The following is a 14,615-nucleotide window of genomic DNA, read 5'->3' as shown; positions in this document are numbered from 1 at the left end:
AAGGAAAGAATTAACAAAGTTCAAGAAGCACAGAAAGTCCCATACAGAATAAACCCAAGGAGAAATACACCAAGGCACACATTAATCAAACAAACGACAATTAAACACAAAGAAAAAATAATAAAAGCAGCAAGAGAAAAGCAACAAATAACATATAATGGAAAACCCATAAGGATAACAGCTGACCTTTCTACAGAAACTCTGCAGGCCAGAAGGGAATGGCAGGATATCCTGAAAGTCCTGAAAGAGAGAAACCTACAGCCAAGAATACTCTACCCAGCAAGAATCTCATTCAGATTTGAGGGAGAAATCCAAAGCTTTCCAGACAAGCACAAGTTAAGAGAATTCAGCACCACCAAACCAGCCTTACAACAAGTGCTAAAGGAACTTCTCTAAGTAGGAAACACAAGAAAAGGAAAACACCTACAAATACAAACCGAAAACAATTCAGAAAATGGTAATTGGAACACACATGTCAATAATCACCTTAAATGTAAATGGATTAAATGCTCCAACCAAAAGACACAGACTGGCTGAATGGATACAAAAACAAAACCCTTCGATATGCTGCCTACAAGAAACCCACTTCAGAACAAGGGATACATATAGACTGAAAGGAAAGGGATGGAAAAAGATATTCCATGCAAATGGAAGTCAAAAGAAAATGGAGTAGCAATACTCATATCAGACAAATTAGACTTGAAAGTAAAGACTATTACAAGAGACAAGGAAGAACACTACCTAATGATCAAGGGATCCATTCAAGAAGAACATATCACAATGGTAAATATCTATGCCCCCAACATAGGAGCACCTCAATACATAAGGGAAATGCTAACAGCTATAAAAGGGGACATCGACAGGAACACAATAATAGTGGGAGACTTGAACACCCCACTTACATCAATGGACAGATCATCCAAACAGAAAATAAAGACACACAAGCTTTAAATGACACATTAGGCCATTTCAACTTAATTGATATTTATAGGACATTCCATCCAAAAACGACAGACTACACTTTCTTCCCCAGTGCACACGGAACATTTTCCAGGATAGATCACATCTTGGGTCACAAATCAAACCTCAGCAAATTCAAGAAAATTGAAATCATATCAAGCATCTTCTCAGACCACAACGCCATGAGACTAGATATCAATTACAGGAAAAAAACTGTAAAAAATACAAACACATGGAGGCTAAACAATTCACTCTTAAACAACCAAGGAATCACTACAGAAATCAAAGAGGAAATCAAAAAATATCTAGAAACAAATGACAACGAAAACACAAGAAACCAAAACCTGTGGGACAAAGCAAAAGCAGTTCTAAGTGGGAAGTTTATAGCAATCCAGTCCTACCTTAAGAAACAAGAAAATTATCGAACGAACAATCTAACCTTACACCTAAAACAATTAGAAAGAGAAGAACAAAGACACTCCAAAGTGAGCAGAAGGAAAGAAATCATAAAGATCAGAGCAGAAATAAATGAAAAAGAAAGGAATGAAATCATAGCAAAAATAAATAAAACTAAAGTCTGGTTCTTTGAGAAGATTAACAAAATTGATAAACCATTAGCCAGACTCATCAAGAATAAAAGGGAGAAGATGCAAATCAACAGAATTAGAAATGAAAAAGGAGAAGTAACAACAGACACCTCAGAAATACAAAACATCATGAGAGACTACTACAAGCAATTATATGCCAATCAATTGGATAACCTGGAAGAAATGGATACATTCTTAGAAAAATACAATCTTCCAAGACTGAACCAGGAAGAAATAAAAACCATGAACAGACCAATCACAAGTACGGATATTGAGGCAGTGATTAAAAATCTCCCAACACACAAAAGCCCAGGACCAGAGGGGTTCACGGGCGAATTCTATCAAACATTTCGAGAAGAGTTAACACCTATGCTTCTCAAACTCTTCCAAAATATTGCAGAAGGCGGAACACTCCCAAACTCATTCTACGAGGCTACCATCACCCTGATACCAAAACCAGGCAAAGATGTCACAAAAAAAGAAAACTACAGACCAATATCACTGATGAATATGGATGCAAAAATCCTCTACAAAATACTAGCTAACAGACTCCAACAGCACATTAAAAAAATCATACACCATGATCAGGTGGGGTTTATCCCTGGGAAGCAAGGATTCTTTAATATATGCAAATCAATCAACGTGATACATCATATCAACAACTTGAAGGATAAAAACCATATGATCATTTCAATAGATGCAGAAAAAGCTTTTGACAAAGTTCAATATCCATTTATGATCAAAGCTCTCCAGAAAATGGGCATAGAAGAAAATTACCTCAACATAATAAAAGCCATATATGAAAAACCAAAAGCCAACATCGTTCTCAATGGGGAAAAACTGGAAGAACTCCCTCCAAGAACAGGAACAAGACAAGGGTGTCCACTCTCACCACTATTATTCAACATGGTTTTGGAAGTTTTAGCCACAGCAATCAGAGAAGAAAAAGAAATCAAAGGAATCCAAATTGGAAAAGAAGAAGTCAAATTGTCACTCTTTGCAGATGACATGATATTATATATAGAAAACCCGAAAGACTACCAGAAAACTGCTAGCACTCATTGATGAGTTTAGTAAAGTAGCAGGATACAAAATTAATGCACAGAAATCTCTTGCATTCCTATACATTCACAATAGAAGAGCAGAAAGAGAAATTAAGGAAACTCTCCCATTCACCATTGCAACAAAAAGAATAAAATACCTAGGAATAAACCTGCCTAAGGAGGCAAAAGATCTGTATGCAGAAAACTTTAAGACATTGATGAAAGAAATCAAAGACGACACAAACAGATGGAGGGACATACCATGTTCCTGGATTGGAAGAATCAACATCATGAAAATGTCTGTAGTACCCAAAGCAATTTACAGATTCAATGCAATCCCGATCAAATTACCAATGGCATTTTTCACAGAACTAGAGCAAGAAATCTTACGATTTGTATGGAAACGCAAAAGACCCCGAATAGCTAAAGCAATCTTGAGAAGGAAAAATGGAGTTTGTGGAATCAGGCTTCCTGACTTCAAACTATACTACAAGGCCATAGTGATCAAGACAGTATGGTACTGGCACAAAAACAGAAAGGAAGATCAATGGAATACAATAGAGAACTCAGAAGTAAGCCCAAACACGTATGGGCACCGTATCTTTGACAAAGGAGGCACGAGTATACAATGGAAAAAAGACAGCCTCTTCAATAAGTGGTGCTGGGAAAATTGGACAGCAACATGTAAAAGAATGAAATTAGAACACTTCCTAACACCATACACAAAAATAAACTCCAAATGGATTAAAGACCTACATGTAAGGCCAGACACTATAAAACTCCTAGAGGAAAACATAGGCAGAACACTCTAGGACATGCATCAAAGCAACATCCTTTTTGACCCACCTCCTAGAATCATGGAAATATAATCAAGAATAAATGAATGGGACCTCATGAAACTTAAAAGCTTTTGCACAGTGAAAGAAACCCTAAACAAGACTAAAAGGCAACCCTCAGAATGGGAAAAAATAATTGCCTATGAAACAACAGACAAAGGATTAACCTCCAAAATAGACAAGCAGCTCAGGAAGCTTAATACCAAAAAAGCAAATAACCCAATCCACAAATGGGCAGAAGACCTAAATAGACATTTCTCCAAAGAAGACATACAGATGGCCAACAAACACATGAAAAGATGCTCAACATCACTCATCATCGGAGAAATGCAAGTCAAAGCCACAATGAGGTATCACCTCACACCAATCAGAATGGCCGCCATCAGATAATCTGGAAACAACAAATGTTGGAGAGGGTGTGGAGAAAAGGGAACTCTCCTGCACTGTTGGTGGGAATGTTAGTTAGTACGGCCACTATGGAAAACAATTTGGAGGTTCCTTCAAAAACTACAAATAGAACTACCATATGATCCAGGAATCCCACTCCTGGGCATATACCCAAAGAAAACCATAATCCCAAAAGAAACTTGTACCATAATGTTTATTGCAGCACTATTTACAATAGCCAGGGCATGGAAGCAACCTAAATGCCCATCAACAAATGAATGGATACAGAAGATGTGGCATATATACACAATGGAATATTACTCAGCTATAGAAAGGGATGAGATGGAGCTATATGTAATGAGGTGGATAGAACTGCAATCGGTCATACATAGTGAAGTAAGTCAGAAAGAGAAGGACAAATATTGTATGCTAACTCACATATACGGAATCTAAAAATGGTACTGATGAACTCAGTGACAAGAACAAGGATGCAGATACAGAGGATGGACTGGAGAACTCGAGGTATGGGAGGGGGCGGGGGGTGAAGGGGAAACTGAGACGAAGCGAGAGAGTAGCACAGACATATATATACTACCAACTGTAAAATAGTCAGTGGGAAGTTGTTGTATAACAAAGGGAGTCCAACTCGAGGATGGAAGATGCCTTAGAGGGGGCAGGGAGGGTGGGGGGGACTCGGGGGTGGAGTCAAGGAAGGGAGGGAATATGGGGATATGTGTATAGAAACAGATGATTGAACCTGGTGTACCCCCCCAAAAAAATTAAAAAAATAAATAATAAATAAATAAATAAATGGAAAAAAGGAAATCTATGATTGGAAATGAAAAGTGTAAAAATCACAAACACATGGAGGCTAAATAATGTTACTAAATAACCAATGTATCACTGAGGAAGTCAAAGAGGCAATAAAAAATACCTAGAAACAAGTGACAATGAAAACATGATGATCCAAAACCTATGGGATGCAGCAAAAGTAGTTCTAAGAGGGAAGTTTATAACAATACAATCTTACCTCAAGAAACAAGAAAAATCTCAAATAAACAACCTAATTTTACACCTAAATCTATTAGAGAAAGATGAACAAAAACAAACACAAACAAATAAACAAAAACAAAATTAGTAGAAAGAAGGAAATCACAAAGATCAGAAGAGAAATAGACAAAGAAAACAATAGCAAAGATCAATGAAACTAAAAGGTAGTTCAAAATTGATAAGCCTTTCACCATACTGATCAAAAAGAAAAGAAAAATATATATACAATGGAATATTATTCAGCTATAAAAAGGGATGAGATGGAGCTATATGTAATAAGGTGGATAGAACTACAATCTGTCATACATAGTGAAGTAAGTCAGAAAGAGAAGGACAAATATTGTATGCTAACTCACATATACGGAATCTAAAAATGGTACTGATGAACTCAGTAACAAGAATAAGGAGGCAGATACAGAGAATGGACTGGAGAACTCGAGGTATGGGAGGGGGCTGGGGGTGAAGGGGAAACTGAGACGAAGCGAGAGAGTAGCACAGACATATATATACTACCAACTGTAAAATAGTCAGTGGGAAGTTGTTGTATAACAAAGGGAGTCCAACTCGAGGATGGAAGATGCCTTAGAGGACTGGGGCAGGGAGGGTGGGGGGGACTCGGGGGGGGTAGTCAAGGAAGGGAGGGAATATGGGGATATGTGTATAAAAACAGATGATTGAACCTGCTGTACCCCCAAAAAAATAAAAAAATAAAAAAATAAAAAAAAAGAAAAGAAACGAAAAGAAAAGAACTCAATTCAGTTAAACTATAAATGAAAAAGGAGAAGTTACAATGGACACCACAGAAATACAAAGGATCATAAGAGATTACTAAAAACGGTTATATGTCAAAATAATGGACAACTTAGAAGAGGTGGACAAATTCTTAGAAAAGTACAACCTTTCAAGGCTGAACAAAGAAGAAATAAAAAATATGAACAGATCAATCACAAGTAACTAAATTGATTCTGTGATTAAAAATCTTCTGACAAACAAAAATTCAGGACCAGATGGCTTCACAGTCAAATTCTATCAAACATTTAGGGAACAGCTAACACCTACCCTTCTGAAACTCTCCCAAAGTATTGAAGAGGAAGAGACATGCCCAAGCTCATCCTAAGAGGCCACCTGGTACCAAAAACAGATAAAGATATCACAATAAAAGAAAATTACAGGTCAATATCACTGATGAAAACAGACACAAAAATCCAAAACAAATCGCTAGCTAAATGAATCCAAAAACACACTGAAAGGATCACACATCCTGATCAAGTGGGATTTATCACAGGGATACAAGGATTCTCCAATATATGCAAAACAATCAATGTGATACACCATATTAACAATTTGGAGAATAAAAGCTATACAATCATCTAAACAGATGTGGGAAAGGCTTTTGAAAAAATTTACACCCATTGATGATAAAAAAATTCTCCAGAAAGTGGGCATAGAGGGAACCTACCTCAACAAAATGAAGGCCATATACAACAAACCCATAGCAAAAATCATTCTCAATGATGAAAAACTGAAAGCATTTCCTCTAAGATCAGGAACAAGACAAGAATGTCCACTCTCAGCACCATTATTTAACATAGTTATGGAAGTCCTAGCCATGAAAATCAGAGAAGAAAAAGAAATAAAAGGAATCCAAGTTGGAAAAGAAAAAGTAAAATTTTCACTTTTTGTAGATAAAAGTATATACTATACTTTCATATACCATGTGTAATACTATACATAGAAAACCATAAAGATGCCACCAGAAACTACTAGAGTTCATCAATGAATTTGGTAAAATTGCAGAATAAAAAATTAATACACAGAAGTCTCATGCATTCCTATAAACTAACAGTGGAAGATCACAAATAGAAATTAAGGAAACAATCCCATTTACCATTGAATCAAAAATAATAAAATACCTAGGTATAAACCTACCTAAGGAAACAAAATACCTGTACTCAGAAAAATATAAGATGCTGATGAAGGAAATCAAAGATGACACAAACAAATGGATAGATATACCATTTTTTGGATTGGAAGAATCAATAATGTTAAAATGATTATATTACCCAAAGCAATCTACAGATTCAATAGAATCCCTATCAAATAACCAAGGAATTTTTTTCAGAGAATTAGTACAAAAATTTTACAATTTGTGTGGAAACACTAAAGACCCTGAGTAGGACTTTGTAGGTGACGCAGTGATAAAGAATCTGCCTGCCAATGCAGGGGACATAGGTTCGAGCCCTGCCCTGGGAGGATTCCACATGCCGTGGAGCAACTAAGCCTGTGTGCCACAACTATTGAGCCTGTGCTCTAGAGCCCGTGAACCACAACTACTGAGCCCATGTGCCACAACTATTGAAGCCCACGTGCCTAGGGCCCGTGCTCCACAACAAGAGAAGCCACTACAATGAGGAGTCTGTGCACCACAATGAAGAATAGCCCCCACTCACAGCAACTAGAGAAAGCCCATGTGAAGCAATGAAGACCCAATGCAGCCAATAAATAAAATAAATTAAAAAAAAACAAAAACAAAAACAAAAAAATGCTGAGTAGCCAAAGCAATCTTGGGAAAGAAAAATGGAGCTGGAAGCATTAGGCTCCATGACTTAAGACCATGCTACAAAGCTACAATCATCAAAACATTATGGTACTGGCACAAAAAGATAAATATAGATCAAAGGAACACAAATACAAAGTTTAGAGGTAAACCTACATGCATATGGTCACCTAATCTATGACAAAGATGGTAAGAATATACAAGGGACAAAAGATAGTCTCTTCAATAAGTGGTGCTGGGAAAACTGGACAGCTACATGTAAAAGAATGAAGTTATATCATTCTCTAATACACAAAAGTAAACTCAAAGTGGATTAAAGACCTAAATGTAACAGAGGATACTATAAAACTTTTAGAGGAAAACAGGGAGTACACTCTCTGACATAAACTTCTGTGAGGTCTTTTTTGATTGTCCTCTTAGAGTAATGAAAATATAAACAAAAATAAACAAGTGGGACCTAATAAACTTAAAAGATTTTGCACAGCAAAGGAAACCATAAACAAAATGAAAAGGCACCCCTCAATGGGAGGAAATATTTGCAAACAAAGCAACTGACAAGGGTTTAATTTACAAAATATGCAAAGAGCTCATGAAGCTCAAAAGAAATCCCAATGAAAAAATGGACACTAGACCTAAACAGGTATTTGTCCAAAGAAGACATACGGGCAGACAAAAAGCACATGAAAAGATGATCAACATCACTAATTATTAGAGAAAAGCAAATCAAAATCACAATAAGGTATAACCTCACACTGTTCAGAATGGCCATCATTTAAAAATCTACAAACAATAAATGCTGGAGAGGGTGTGGAGAAAAGGGAACCCTCATACACTGTTGGTAAGAATATAAATTGATATGGCCACTATGGAAAACAGTGTGGAGGTTCCTTAAAAAACTAAAAATACAGCTAACATATGATTTTGCATTCCAACTACTTGGCATATATCCAAGGAAAATATAATTCAAAAAGATACATGCATCCCAATGTTCATTTCAGCACTATTTACAATAACCAGGACATGGAAGCAACCTAAATGTCCATCAAGAGAGGAATGAATAATGAAGATGTGGTAAATATATACAATTTAATATGTCAGCCATAAAAAAGAACAAAATAATGCCATTTGCAGCAACATAGATGGACCTAGAGATTCCCATACTGAGTGAAGTAATTCAGAAAGAGAAAAGCAAATATACGATATTGCTTATATGTGGAATTTGAAAAATGGTACAGGCATTACATTTAGGTTTTGATCCATTTTGAGCTTATTTTTGTGTATGGTGTTAAGGAATGTTCTAAATTCATTATATTACAAGTGATGTCCAGTTTTCCCAGCACCACTTATTGAAGAGGCTGTCTTCTGTCCATTATATTGTTGCCTCCTTTTTTGAATATAATGTGACCATGTGTATGTGGGTTTATCTCTGGGCTCTCTATCCTGTTCCACTGATTTATATATCTGTTTTTGTGGCAGTGCCATACTGTCTTGATTACTGTAGCTTTGTACTATAGTCTGAAGTCAGGGAGCCTGATTCCTCCAGCTCCATTTTTTCTTCTCAAAATTGCTTTGGCTATTTGAGATCTTTTGTGTTTCCATATAAATTGTATAATTTTTGGTTCTAGTTCTGTGAAAAGTCCCAGTGGTAATTTAATGACCGAAATGTAAGGCCTGACACTATAAAGTCTTTAGAGGAAAATATAGGCAGAACACTCTCTGACATAAATGGCAGCAGGATCTTTTTTAACCCACCTCTCAGAGTAAAGGAAATAAAAACAAAAATAAACAAATAGGATCTAATGAAACTTGAAAGTTTTTGCACAGCAAAGTAAACCATAAATATGATGAAAAGACAACCCCTGGAATGGGAGAAAATATTTGCCAATGAAGCAACTGACAAAAGATTAATCTCCAAAATATATAAGCAGCTCATGCAGCTCAATATCAAAAACACAACCCCATCCAAAAATGGGTAGAAGACCTAAACAGATATTCCTCCAAAGAAGACATACAGGTGGCCAACAAACAAGGATATGGAGATATATGTATAAATACAGCTGATTCACTTTGTTTTACAGCAGAAAGTGGCACAACAGTGTAAAGCTATTATACTCCAACAAAGACAGAAAGAAAACAAATACATTGCACAAAAATAAAATAAATTAAATAAATAAATAAAATACTCTGTAATGGTATAGATGGGAAAAGAATTTTAAAAAGAGTGGATATAGGTATATGTATAACATATTCACTTTTCTGTACACCTAAAACTAACACAACATGTTTAATCAGCTATACACCAATAAAAATAAATTAAAATACTTCTATATATACCCACATATATAATTGAATCACTTTACTGTAAACCTGATACTAACACAACATTGTAAATCAATTATACTTTAATAATTTTTTTAATTGAGAGGGTGTATCTCCCTCTCTATGTATTTTATTTAGAAACTGTCTGTTTGAATACTACCTATCATTAATATAGTGTGCTTTTGGGTTATATGGTGGGGATGCATGCGGTGATGGTCTGTTGCAACTTTTTATATCTTGTCTTTGCCATTCTCTTGGCTCAGAGTCTACAAATAAGCAACTCAAGTTTTATCTCTCATTAACTGATGTGTAGAAAACTAGAAAATATACCCAATTCTGAATGAGATGAAGACAAAATGCTAATTACATGTGTGTGCATAAAGTCAGCTGAAAAACTGAGGAGTCCAAATGAACAAATGGCAGGAGTGTACAGAATTATTAGAAATAGAGAAGAGTGTATCAAGATATTTTTGAATGCTAGAGTGTTAAGAAAAGTGTAATAAGAAATGGAAATCATTTCATAGTGGGAAAAGGAGATCAGATACTAGGATCACTACCAAAATGAGTTTAGAAGCCATAGAATATGAAAGTGAAAGATATGTTTGTGATTTATTTTTTGATTTTTCCAATCCTCCCACCCTGCTATGATGAATATTCTTGAAGGAAACAAAAAGTCAACACCTTCCTATATCCTCTTTTTAGATGTGCAATTGAGAAATAGCTATCCTCATTTTTTATCCCTTTGTTATTTGTGAAAATTATAAACCCATTCTGTATTTTGTGACTTAATCTTGTGCATAATATTAGATGGGCAAAATTAGACTCTATTGAACATTTGTACCAATAGAAATAAAATACATATTCCTTCTCTCAGGAGTTTATAGAGCACTCTATATAAGGTGCAATGCTTCAGGGAAGAAGGAAAATTGTGAATGTAATTATTATTATATTTTTGATTTTTTAAAAACTTACAGAAGGGCATATGTATAGTAAGAAATTTGACCTCACCCAGAGCGAGGTATAGCCTTCATCCCAACTCCTGGAATGTTTCCTTTAAACCCTTGAAATTTCCCTAGTAATAGGAGTGATTGCTTATTCATTGTAGGCACTATGGACAATATCTTATAGTTTATGCTAATGAAATGACTCCAAATAGGGGCTAGTCATGCCAAAATACAAACCATTAATGGATTCAAGCTTTGTGCAAAGTGACATCAACCTAACCTCTAGGGTGGGAGGCTGGAAATTGAGTTCAACTGTATGGGAACAATTCAGCTAATCATGTTTATTTAATGAAGCCTCAATAAACATTCTACACACTGATGCTCATGTGAGATACCTAATTGACAGTATTCTTTTTGAGTTTTGTCACACACTGCAGCCAGGAGGAGGTAATGGGTCTGGACTCTGTGGAGGGAAGACATCTAAAAACTTCACCTATGGAACTTCCAGATCTTGCATATGTGTATCTTCCCTTGTCTGGTTCTAATTTGTGTTCTTTTGCTATAATAAAACTATCATCAGAAGTGTAACACTTTCCCGAGTTCTGTGAGTCATTCTAGTGCATTATTGAAACTGAGGGCATCCCACCAGTTTGAATTGTTCTACAGAATTATTGAATGTTAGGGATCTCCAGAATTTGTAGCCAACTGGCATGAAGTGAGGGTGGCCCTGGGAACCCCTGAACTTATAGCTAATATATGAAGTGATGGCAGTCTTGTGAGGAGTGTTTCCCTAGACTTTGTGATTTGGCCAACTCTTTGTAGAAAGGAATGGCAGTGAAAAAATTCAAGCCAAGTAGAAACCTATCAAAGGCCTCTGAAAACCATGAGGGAGCTCTGGAGCTAGAATGATCCCTTAGAGATGGCTTGAGTTGGGGCAAAGGAGCCAAATGCTTACACACAAACCCCCACATCATATAATCAACGGATGTGGAATGTTAGGTGCCTCTCTGTAGCTGAGGGAGATGTTTCTACGAGTTGATTCCTGAGGGCTGAGTAACACCCAGAATTTGGAGCAGTATGTCTCTCATTCCTGAAAGGAGATTTTTTTTTTTCCTGTGATAAAATAACATAACATAAAATTTACCCTCTTAAAAATGTTTAAATGTGCAGTCCAGTTGCTTTAAGTACCTCTGTTAGGGGAACCACTCACCAAAACCACCTGCCCTGGCCAGGCACAATAGTAAGCACTTGCATAAGCAACATTACAATAAGAGTTCCTGGTAAGGAATGTGGGACTAACAAGCTATCACCAACTGAAAGAATTCAGAAAAGGTCAAAAGGAGAGAGGAGACACCAGTCTATATGTCTCACCAACAACCAGAATCCTTCTCACTGCTTCTCACTACAATCCACCTTGGCTGAGTAATGCACACACCGCCAGGAAGGACCCTGAGTCAGAATGATTGGCCAGAGACAACCCAGAAACTAATGCCATTACCGTAAAACTTCAGTCTGCAAGCCATGAGGCAGAACAGTTCTCCTGTGTTCCCTTACCCTGCTGCTCTCCACCTGGGCACCCCTTTCCAATAAAGTCACTTGCTTTGTCAGCACAAATTTCTCCTCAGACAAATCATTTCCAAGTGTTAGACAGGAGCCCACTCTGACATTGGAAAGGGTCTTCCTTCCTGCAACAAATGGCGACTCTGGCAGGACCTCTTCTTCTCTACAACTGACATCCTGACCACTCAGTGTACTCAGGGACCAGCTTGTCCTCTGAGGAACTAGACACAGCAGTCACAGCTGGGATTCTTTTGTTCCTGGTCTCCTGATGTGGATGACTAGCCAGAGTGCCCCAATCGGGTAAGGAGCAAGAGACTTTGTTGACCTCTTTCCCCTTCCCTTTCCTCTTTTCAGTCCTTCCTATCCTACCCTCTTTTCTCTGTCCTAACACAGGAGTCTGGTTGAACTGTCTCAGCCTGATCTGAGGGTCAGAGCCTGATCACCTCTAGTGGACAGAGAACTCAAATTCTGGTCTGGTGTCTGGTTTCTGGTAGGGCTGCATTCTGGTCCTCAATTCCTAGAAGACCAGAGAAAAGTCCTGAACACTTGGGTGTCTGCAGGTGGCAGGAAATGTCCATAAGGTCACCCATTTTGTCCCTCTTCTATCAACCTGGCCTCCTATCTTCCCTTTGAAATCTTTGAGGACCAAGAGTACTTATTCTGTCAGTATTTGGCTGTATTTCTGTAGGAGCAGTTTTTGAGAGATCACAATCTTATATTTAAGGGAGTGTCTGATTAGGATGGCCAGGCCTGTATGTGTATGTGTGTGGGGGGTGTTGTTTTGTGGGTTTTTTCTTTTTGTTTTGTTTTTATTTTCACTTTTTGTTTTGTTTTGTTTTTTGAGTATATTTGCTTTACATTGTCGTGTTACTTTCTGATATACAGCAAAGTGAATCAGCCATACCTTTACATATATCCTTTTTTTGGATTTCCTTCCCAAATAGGTCACCACAGAGCACCAAGTACAGATCCCTGTGCCATACAGTAGGAACTCAGTTATCTATTTTTAAGTTTAATTAGGTCCCATTTGTTTATTTTTGTTTTTATTTTTATTACTCTAGGAGGTGGCTCAAAAAAAATCTGGTGGCAATTTATGTCAAAGAATGTTCTGCTTATGTTTTCCTCTAAGAGTTTTATACTCTCCAGGCTTATACTTAGGTCTTTAATCCATTTTGAGTTTATTTTTGCATATGGTGTTAGGGAGTGTTCTAATTTCCTTCATTTACATGTAACTTTCCTGTTTTCCTTGCACCAGTTATTGACAAGACTGTCTGTTTTCCATTGTATATTCCTCTCTCCTTTGTCATAAATTAGGTGACTATAGGCGCATGGGTTTATCTCTGGGCTTTCTATTCTGTTCCATTGATCTATATTTCTGTTTTTGTGCAGCTTCCACACTGTCTTGATTACTGTACTTTTGTAGTACAGTCTGAAGTCAGGGAGCCTGATTCTTACAGCTCTGTTTTCTTTCTCAAGTTTGCTTTGGCTATTCAGGGTCTTTTGTGTTTCCATACAAATTTTAAGATTTTTTTTGTTCTAGTTCTATGAAAAATACCATTGGTGATTTCTTAGGGATTGCATTGAATCTGTAGATTGCCTTAAGTAATATAGTCATTTTGACAATATTGATTCTTCCAATTCGAGAACATGGTATATCTTTCCGTCTTTTTTGCCATCTATTTCTTTTTAAAAGCATCTTACAGTTTTTGAGTACTCTTTTTGTTTTGTTTTAATCTCCTTTAGGTAGATTTATTCCTATGTATTTTATTATTTTTGTTGAAATGGTAAATGAGGCTGTTTCCTTAATCTCTATTTCTGATCTTTTGTTGTTAGTGTATAGGAATGCAATAAATTTCTGTGCATTAATTTTGTATCCTGCTACTTTACCAAATTCTTTGATTAGCTCTAGTAGTTTCCTGGTAGCATCTTTAGGGTTTTCTATATAGAGTATCATGTCATCTAAAAATAGTGACAGTTTTATTTCTTTTCCAATTTGCATTCCTTTTATTTCTTTTTCTTTTCTGATTGCTGTGGCTAAAACTTCCAGAACTCTCTTGAATAATAGTGGTGAGAGTGGACACCCTTGACTAGTTCCTGATCTTAGAGGAAATTCTTTCAGTTTTTCACCATTTTTTTTTCAGTTTTTCACCATTAAGAATGATGTTTGTTGTGGGTTTGTCGCATATGGCCATTATTATGTTGAGGTAGATTTACTCTATGTTCACTTTCTGGAGAATTTTCATCATAAATGGGTTTGACTTTTGTCAGAAGCTTTTTCTGCCTCTGTTTAGATGATCACATGGCTTTTATCCTTCAGTTTGTTACTATGGTGTATCACATTGTTTGATCTGTGTATACTGAATAATTCTTGC

Source organism: Hippopotamus amphibius, chromosome 15 (assembly GCF_030028045.1).
Source record: "Hippopotamus amphibius kiboko isolate mHipAmp2 chromosome 15, mHipAmp2.hap2, whole genome shotgun sequence".
In the NCBI taxonomy this organism is placed as follows: domain Eukaryota; kingdom Metazoa; phylum Chordata; class Mammalia; order Artiodactyla; family Hippopotamidae; genus Hippopotamus; species Hippopotamus amphibius.
Note: the sequence above shows the minus strand (reverse complement) of the source record.